The 10,280-nt window shown below is 37.3% G+C and overlaps 1 non-coding gene across 1 annotated transcript; it reads right to left on the bottom strand.

The window, feature by feature from the left end:
- Nucleotides 1-3,941: 3,941 nt before the first annotated feature.
- Nucleotides 3,942-4,048, bottom strand: LOC122094549. The gene has a single exon (XR_006144864.1). It is a non-coding gene; the product is annotated as a small nucleolar RNA R71 (small nucleolar RNA).
- Between the last annotated feature and the right edge of the window lie 6,232 nt (nucleotides 4,049-10,280).

The following is a 10,280-nucleotide window of genomic DNA, read 5'->3' on the forward strand; positions in this document are numbered from 1 at the left end:
TAACCTTAATAAGACCAAAACTCATTTAAGCCCAAATGTTCCTTCATCCATCAAACAACTGTTATTTGAACGGTTTCATATCCATAAGAAAAAGTCATCGTTCAATCTTACTTCTTCATTTGAACTCCAGATTGAGTAGCTGGAAATCATAGTTTTTAAGTTTGGATGAAAACAAACTCTCATTCAGTCTACTTTATCAGCCATGCCACTGCATTATATGTCATGTTTTCAGCTCCCTCATTCTGTTCTTATAGATCTTGATTCTCTTAGTAGGAGATTTTATTGGTCTAATGGAGATAAATCTCATATTCTCACTGTAACGCCCCGGTCCCATTAACCTTGCAAAATATTGTCCTCTTTGGTCTATAGGGCTCAAGGCTTTAAAATACATTGTGCTATGTTAAGGAGGCTAGAGGTTATTAACTAGCTTAGTAATCTCTCCCTAGGCGATGTGGGACTAAAGTTTACACATTCATCGATCTCTCAAACTCTCTGGTACTTTTCGTATTCTTCGTGAGAACACTTCACCGATCTTCCAAGTGGGTATGGTACTTACCGTATTCTTGGGTATTACAACTTCTCCCTTTCAGCACAGTGTCCCCGCTATGGATCCACATGCTGTCGGGGTCTACTCTGATACATATTATTTATAACACCCTTGTCCTATTAACCTTGCACAATATTGTCCTCTTTGGCCCATGGGCCTCAAGGTTTTAAAACGTGTTGTGCCATGTTAAGGAGGCTAGAGATTATTAACTAGCTTAGTAATCTCTCCCTAGACGATGTGGGACTAAAGTTTACACACCTTCACCGATCTCCCAAACCCCTGGTACTTGTTGTATTCTTCATGAGGACACTTCACCGATCTCCCCGGTGGATTTGTACTTATCGTATTCTTGGGTGTTACAATTTTTCCCTTTCGGCACAGCGTCCCCGCTGTGGCTCCACATGCTATTGGGATCTACTTTGATACATACCATTTATAACGCACCTGCCCCGTTAACCTTACATAATATTGTCCTCTTTAGCCCATGGGCCTCAAGGTTTTAAAACGTGTTGTGCCATGTTAAGGAGGCTAGAGGTTATTAACTAGCCCAGTAATCTCTCCCTAACCAATATGGGACTAAAGTTTACACACTCTCATCAATCTCCTAAACCCCCTGGTACTTGCTGTATTCTTAGTGGTAACACCTCACTGATCTCCCAGGTGGGTATGGTACTTATCGTATTCTTGGGTGTTACACCCACCGTTAGTTAGAAGACAATATGCAAGTCTACAAATTTTGGCGGACTTAATCTCAAACTATCTCATCTTATGAACAAGGCTTTACTGGCCAAAAAAGCTTTGCAACTTCTTACTCCGCATCAGTCTCTTTGGACTATGATGAACACATTTATGTGTGAAATCTAGGCTAGTAAAACTTCCATTTTACATATTTAGAATGGAGCTACCTTGGGTTTTACTCTCTTTTTATAGGTTTTATATTTTCAAGGCTTTAAGGACTATCGGGATGTAGAACCAGCCCATCTGCAGTTGTTCCAAGGGTACAAGGAATATTCTAAATACCAACAAGGATAGATGGACCACATCCTTAAGTGATTGAAGATTCATTTTTTGTAACAACTACCTAGCGTAGTTGGTGAGTTGTGGTGTGCAAAATCCCTTGCTTATTAGGAGGTCTCAAGTTCAAACCACTTAACTGTCATTTTGTTGAGGTTTTTATTTTAGAATATTTTCTCTTTCCTACTCATCACTCAAAGGTGGTCGGCCAAAGGGTTTCTTAAGCAAGAGGAGAGAGAAATAAGGAAATAAAGAGAAAAATAGAAAAAAATGGAGAAAAAATAGGAAAGGGAAAAAAAAGAAAAAAATAATTAAAAAAATAATCCAAGATGCTACCCACGTTTGAAGAAGAGAGAGAAAAAAATAAAAAAAAGAAAGAAAAGGAAGCAAAATCATTGGAGATTACCTATTTCCTACAATTCTCTATCTTCTCTCTCCTCCACCTCATCAATAAGATAAAAAAAATCTTTTTTTTAGAAGCTAAAATCTTTAGCTTCCCTTCCCCATTCTCTATATAATAGAATTAACACAAGGGGAGGAGGCAATTCATTCTTCTTCTAGGGTTTTTTTTTTTAGTTGCTCTATCTCTTTCTCTAGCTATAGTTCTAGGTTTATGCTTTAAACACTTTTGTAAGTTCTTTTTATTCAATTAATGTAAGCACTTTTGTTTTTGATTCAGTCTTTTATTTTTATTGTTTAAGCAATTCAAGTTGTAATTTTCAAGTTCTAGTTCTAGTCTTAGTTCTAGGTGACGGGAACAAGCTATGAAGCATGTCTTTCAAATTCAATTCATTTTTTCTTAAGATTTGTTTTCTATAGTACTAGAAATTTCAGATTTGGTTTATTCCAGATCTGGTTTTTAGTAATGGTAGTATCTCAAATTGATCAAGTTTTCAGTTCAAGGGTTGAAGTTCAAGTAAGTAGGCTCCTTCAGTAGTCTTTTCTCCCCCCTCTCATTCCCTCTTCTGACTACCCTTTCTTTCTTAATTTAGGATTTTAATTTCTGTCGTTACATTATTGCTATCTATTTCCCCCAAGGTTCATGGCTAGTGTATGTGTTGGCTTTGCCCCTCCTAGCCATAGAACCAACAATTTATTACTTTTATTTTAATTGTCTCCCTTTCCCTAAAGTCAAGTAGAGTAACCCTTGTAAGAGTGACTCTCTGGTTAAGTAGGGAAGCTCATATTATGATGTATCCCTCGGGGCTAAGTAGAGAAACCTATTTGTGAGTCTCTCTCTAGCTTTATCTCCTTTCTTTTACTTTATTTTTATTTTAGTATTTTTTCTTTTATTATTATTTTTTTAATTATGTGGGTTGTTTATTTTTAGTTATTTATTTATTTAATTTTAATTGCGTGGCTTACGTCTTTAAATTCTTAGATGACGAATGGTTAGGACGTTATTTTAGATACATATGTTTAGATAGCAATTAGAATTAGATCACAACCATTAATCAGTTCACTTTTGCATTATTAAAATAAAAAAAAATAAAGTGGTTGCTCTCCTTGTGTTCGACTCGTAGCTACATTGTTCCGTACACTTGCGGTTATATTTTAAAATCTCAAACAAGTTTTTGGCGCCGTTGCCGGGGAGACAGTTCCATGTTATTTTTCGCTTTCTTTTGGTAAATTAGAGTGTTTTGTTTTGTTTTTTTGTTTTTATTGAATTCCTGAGAAGAACAACTTGCAATAATAGTTATATCAGTGGAGGTCGCCATACCTCACAGTATGATAAAGACAGGTTTCGCCCTGTAGCAATACCTCAGGAATTGACCTGAGCAACCCTGGATCCCTGTCAGTAAGCTCCCAAAAAATCCAATAAAAAAATGGTTTGTTATCTATTCTTTTGTGCTTGTCTTACTCTAGTTGTGGGTAGTTTTCTGTTACATTAGTGTTAAGTGGGTACGTGATACTAAGAATCGGTTAGAAAGAAGAGATCCAATAAGTAGTGACCCTATACATTTGCTCATTTGCCCTCTTTAAAATCTTTCAATATGGGAGACCAACATTAAAACCCTTCACCTAAATCTCTAAAAGATAGGTTTTACCCTGTTAGAATAACCCAACCTTTCTGCATAGTTCTACCACAAGTCTAGGGTAATAATTTTGAGCTCAAATCTCAATACATCACTATGTTGCCCCACTTCCATGGGTGGACCTCTGAGGATGCATACTTATTTCTAGGGAATTTGAAGAGGTATGCGTTCTAATTAAGATCCAATAGCTTTATGATGATACTGTTAAGCTTAGGTTTATCACTTTTGCATTAAAAGATCAAGCTAAGAAGTGGTTGTATGGGTTACCCACAAATTCCATAACCTTATGGGAACAGTTCACAGTTATCTTCCTTAAGAAGTTTTTCCCAACTCACAAGACCAATAAGCTTAGAAGTGATATCCTTCAGTTTAGGCAAAAGCCTAGTGAGTCCTTTTCCAAACTTATAGAGAGATTCAAGGATCTACTCCAAGAATGCCCTCACCATGGCCTAGACTTATGGCATTTATGTCAAATAATTTATGAGGGTATTAATTACCCAACTAAATAAATGATAGAGTCTATGTGCCCTGGAGGATTCACATCCTTTACAGATGAAGGAAAGACATGGGAATTCTTACTTGACTTAGCTAACAAAACCCGTGAGTGAGAATCAACCCAAGAGAGTGAAAGAACCATAGGAGGAAAATGATATTTTGTGGATGGGATAGTAGCCAAGGAAGCCCATTTGGATAGCCTAATCAAGAGAATTGAGGCTATTGTTCCTAAAGAGCCATCATCAGTCAATTTGGTTAAGATTTGTGCTTGGTACCAGTCCCCTGGACATGTCATAGAAGAATGCCCTAACATCTCTGGGGGTACTTCTAATGATAGTGTTAATGCCTTATACCAGAATAATTCATATAGTATCACCTACAATCCAGGATAGAGAAATCATCCAAATTTCTCTTGGAATCAGGGCAACCAAGCAGGGCCTTCCAATTTCCATAATCAAGGTCAACATGGACTCCAAAGGCCTCCTTTTGCACAATAATCTTTTTTCCAAAATACTTTTCCTAGGTCAAATGTAGGACCTCAGGCTAGTTTTCCTAGGACCCCTCTCCTATCATTATATCAGCAACCCCTTGGGTTTACCAACACTGGAGAGGCAAATAAAATAAGTGACTTGAAAAAAAATATGGCCCTTCTCATGACAAGCCATCAAAATCTTACGAGAGTACTCACCAAGTTATCTCAATTATGCATGAGATGGAGAAAGGAACTTTACCCAGTCAACCAAAGCCTAACCCTAGGTAGCATTAGCCTGTTAGTTCACAAACACCAACTAATGCATCACTGAATATAGTACAAGGTCAGTCCCAACAAGGGCCCTCTAACCAATGTAATGTTGTTTATGCCCTTAGGAGTGGTAGAGAGTACCAACAGAGCGTTCCTAAATCGTCCCCATCTATTACTCCTGTTAATTCTCCTTCAGTTGAGGACACAAGTGTGCCTCTTGTTCTAGATTCATCTGATGAACCTAAAGATTCTTTTGAAACTAAAGATGATTTGGTTGAGGAAACCAAAAATGATTCTTTTGAAAAAGGGCAAATCCCTAACAGTCCTTATGTTCATCCTATCTCATTTCCTAATCGCTTGGTACACAAAAAGAAGACTGCTTCTATGGATAAAATTTTAGAAGTCTTCAAAAAGGTAAAAATAAACATCACTCTTTTGGATGCCATATCCCAGATCCCTGCCTATGCAATGGTACTGAAAGATTTGTGAACTCACAAACATATCACTAGTGTGCCCAAAAATGCATTCTTAGCAGGTAACATTAGTTCCATAATTACTCAGCCTATAGCAACCAAGTATAAGGATCGAGGGAGCCCTACCATATCTTGTGTCATAGGCAACACTTACATTGAGCATGCCTTAATTGACCTTGGCGCAAGTGTGAGTCTTTTACCTTACGATGTGTACAAGCAACTTGGATTGGAAGAATTGAAAGCCACTGGAACTACTCTTCAGTTGGTAGATAGGTCTGTTAAGATTCCTAAAGGGATGGTTGAGGATGTCTTACTAAAGGTGGGGGAATTTATTTTTCCTGTTGATTTTATTATGTTAGATACCAAGCCCTTCTCAACCAAGGATGAGTTCCCAATAATTCTAGGAAGATCATTCTTGGCTACCAGTAATGCATTAATCAACTGTCGGAATGGTTTCCTAAGATTATCTTTTGATAACCAAACTGTTGAGTTTAACATGTTTAGGATACGCAAGCAACCACATATCGAAGAAGAGATCAATATGCTTGAGGATTTTCTGAATTTTTTTGATGATTTAGTTCCCAAATTTGATATTGATTTTGATTCAGAATTCCAAGAGTGTATGGATGAGTTGGATGATGATAGTGAAAATTTCTTTTTTGAAGTCTTGAGTCTTCACACACCTATGGAGCCCTTAGGACCCCTTTCCAATTCCATTCCCAAACCTTCCATAGTTGAGCCCCCTAAGCTAGATCTTAAGGAGTTGCCATCTAATTTGAGGTATGCTTTCCTAGGGCCTGACCAGACTCTTCCTATAATAATTTCTTCAAATTTGACTTCTAGCTAGGAAGATGAGCTATTTAAAGTGTTAAAAGATAATAAGGAAGCCCTAGTTGGACCATGACTGATATCAAGGGTATAAGCCCTTCTATTGTATAACATCATATACATCTTATGGAGGATTCCAAACCATCTACGGAACCCCAAAGAAGAGGTAACTCAGTGATGATGGAAGCCATTAAGAAAGAGATCCTAAAGTGCTTGGATCATGGAATAATTTATCCTATTTCTGACAGCCAATGGGTAAGCCTAATTCACGTAGTGCCTAAGAAGTCTGGTGTAATTGTAGTTCCTAATATCAATAATGAACTAATTCCAACCCGTGTCCAATCAGGGTGAGAATGGCAACCTGGAAGGACCACTTCCCATTGCCATTTCTTGACCAGATGTTAGAGAGGTTAGTTGGACATGAATACTATTATTTTCTTGATGGATATTCTGGCTAAAACTAGATCCCAATTGCTTTAGAGGACCAACATAAGACCATTTTTACATGCCCATATGAAATATTTAGTTGCAGGCGTATGCCCTTTGGGCTTTGCAATGCCCCTGCTACGTTCCAACGATGTATGATGAGCATCTTTTTTGACATGGTCAAAAAATTCTTAGAAGTATTTATGGATGATTTTTCAATTTATGGGAATTCCTGTTCTAAATGTCTTCATCATCTTTCTCTAGTTTTGAAAATGTGCATATCTAAGAATTTGGTTTTGAATTGGGAGAAATGCCATTTCATGGTTAAATCTGGTGTTGTTTTAGGCCAAGTAATATCTAAGGAGGGAATTAAGGTAGATAGAGCCAAAGTAGATTTAATTGATAATTTACCACCTCCTCAATCTGTTAAGGACGTCTGGTCTTTTCTAGGGCATACGGGCTTCTACAGAAGGTTTATTAAGAACTTTAGTTAGTTAGCCCGACCTCTCACTTCATTACTTGCCAAAGATCAAAATTTTGAGTTTTCTAAAGAGTGCCTAGAATCCTTCAAACAACTCAAGAAGGATTTGACCAATGCAGTCATTGTTCAACCACCTGTTTGGACTGAACCTTTTGAACTGATGTGTGATGCTTCAGATTTTGCTATATGAGCGGTTTTGGGTCAAAGGATTAATAAGTTACCCATTGTTATTTACTATGTTAGTAGGACCTTAAATGATGCACAACTCAATTATACAACCACTGAAAAAGAATTTTTGACGGTTGTGTTTGTATTAGAAAAGTTTCAGTCTTACTTAGTTGGTTCACATATGGTGGTGTATACTAATCATTCTGCTCTCAGATACTTAGTTCAGAAGAAGGATTCCAAAGCCCGTCTCATTAGGTGGGTTTTACTTTTACAAGAGTTTGATTTAGAAATTAGGGATAAAAAAGGAGTTGAAAACCTAGTTGCAGACTATTTATCCCGGCTTCCCAATTCCTTGATTATCGATTCTCTAGTCAACGAAAACTTTCCAGATGAACAATTATTTATAATGTCCAGTGAACTATGGTTTACTGACATTGTCAACTTCTTAGTTTCAGGTGTGACTCTGGATCACTGGTCCACCTAAGATAAGTATAGATTTCATTCTCAAGTTAAGCACTTTTTCTGCGATGATCCTTATTTGTTTAAGATATGTCTAGATCAGATTATCCGACGATGTGTTCTTGATCATGAGCAACATTCTATTCTCTTTTTGTCATGATCATGCATGTGGTGGACACTTTGGACTTAAGAAGAATACCGCAAAGGTTCTCCAATGCGAATTTTATTGGTCCACTCTTTTTAGAGATGCTTTTGATTTTGCAAGGCTTGTCTCACCTGCCAGTCTTTTGGCCGTATCGATAAGAGGAACATGATGCCCCTTAACCCTATTTTGGTAGTTGAGATCTTTGATGTATGGGGCATCAATTTTTTGGGACCATTCCCTAATTCCTTTGGGAATTTGTACATACTTTTGGCTGTTAATTATGTTTCTAAATGGATAGAAGCCATACCTTATAAAACTAATGACCACAAAGTGGTGGTTCAGTTTCTAAAAGAGAACATTTTTTCCCGATTTGGTGCACCACGTGCAATAATAAGTGATAGGGGTACTCATTTTTGTAATCGGCCTTTGAGGCCCTAATGAAAAAGTATGGGATCACCCATAAGTGATTTACCCCTTATCAGCCCCAAACTAGTGGCTAAGTGGAGGTGTCTAATAGGCAGATCAAACAAATCTTAGATAAAACTGTTAATCCCAACCGTAAAGATTGGTCCCTTAGGCTCATTAATGCCTTGTGGGCCCATCGGACTGCATTCAAAACTGACCTTGGCCAATCTCCCTACCATTTGGTGTATGGGAAAGCCTGTCACTTACCAGTTGAGTTGGAGCATAAGGCCTTTTGGGCCATCAAGAAGCTCAACTTTGATTTTTCTGATGCGAGAATTCATCGTGGGCTCCAACTATCTGAGTTGGAGGAACTTAGGAATGATGCCTACTATGAGATTCTAAGATTTATAAAGAAAAGACTAAAGCTTTCCATAATAAGCACATTCTGTGCAAATCTTTTGTAATTGGTGATAAGGTCTTATTGTGTAACTCTCGATTGTATCTTTTCCCTAGTAAGCTTAGATCCTGATGGGAGGGCCCGTTTATTATCCATAATGTATATCCCCATGGGGCTGTGGAGATTTTGAATCCAGGAATAGGGGTAATTTTGAAGGTTAATGGTCAGCATTTGAAACCGTTCCTCAAGTTTCCTACTATTGGTAGTGAAGAGGTTATGGATCTCTATGAACCTCTTTACATTGATGATTAACTTTTAATCAGATATGACTCCCTTGCATTGTCTTCGCTTTTAATTATTTCCATGCATTGAGAACATTGCATGACTTAAGTGTGGGGGAGGGAAACCAGTTTCTGCCTTTTCCACTTTATTTTTCTTTTTTGTTTTTTTGAGCTTCTTAAAGGATGAAGTCCTACTTTGGCTTTTGGCTAATGATTATACCATTCGGTTGCTTGATGTATGAAAATAAAAGTTTTGACTAAGGTACCCATTTTGAACGTATAAAAACCCTGTTGAGAAGAAAGAAACAAGCCTGTGTCTTGAGATGGGACTTTCTTTTGAAAAATAAGAGACCCTTGTTTTATGGTGTTGGACCAAATATAAGTCTGTGGGTTCCTTGTACTTTTGATTTGGAGTTGAGACATTCTTTTTAATTTGGCATGAGTTGTCAAATGCACAATTTTAAATGAAATGTGAAATGTGGTATAAAGAAGAATAAGAGTTGATTCCCTTGGAACTAGACAGGTCATTACGCCTTAGGAAGCGTGGTGTCTTGATCAAAATTCTTAGGGAGGAAACTTCTGAAAGAACTCTAGCATCACTGTCTTTATAGGCATATGCAAAAAGCGAAGTTACATAATAACTTGGGTGTCTGTTGTTTACTCCACCATGTCATTCAGGCCAAAAGATTGGAGTAGAATAGAGTTTATTAAGCGAAAAAAGGAGAAAAAAAATGTACAAATGTCATTAATGCTTGGTAATATGTTTTGGTCAAAAACACTCTAATGCCTTAGTCATTGGTTCCCTATTTCTTTGCAAGTGGTTTTACCTTAAGATAAGGATGTTTTGGAAGAGACGTGGTGAGTTCCAAATTAAGAAATATGCTAGTGCCTGGAATTGATAAAGGGTAATAAAAGTTCAAGTGTGGGGGTCCCTTGTAAGAAAAATTATCTTTGCTCCGAATCGGTATGGGCCTTACCTTTAGCTAAGGTTGGAATTTTTTATTCTAAATTTTGGGTATATATTCACTGCAAACACCCACGAGACACAACTCATCCACTAGGGGTCACCTAGGGGTTTAAAGGCTCATTGCACAACCGTGATTCCTACGAAAGTGAGTTAAGTTTTTTGTTTTTATTCTTTTTAATTTTATTTTGCTCGAGGACTAGAAAAGTCTAAGTGTGGGGAAATTCTGATGAGCACATTTATATGTGAAATCTAAGGTAGTAAAACATACATTTTACATATTTAGAATGGAGCTACCTTGAGTTTTACTCTCTTTTTGTGGATTTTATATTTTCAAGGCTTTAAGGACTGTCGGGTGCTATATCTCCAATTTTACACTTAAAGAGGTCATATTTCTTTCCATGGTTGCAAAGAGGACG

The sequence above is a fragment of the Macadamia integrifolia genome, chromosome 11 (genome assembly GCF_013358625.1).
Source record: "Macadamia integrifolia cultivar HAES 741 chromosome 11, SCU_Mint_v3, whole genome shotgun sequence".
In the NCBI taxonomy this organism is placed as follows: domain Eukaryota; kingdom Viridiplantae; phylum Streptophyta; class Magnoliopsida; order Proteales; family Proteaceae; genus Macadamia; species Macadamia integrifolia.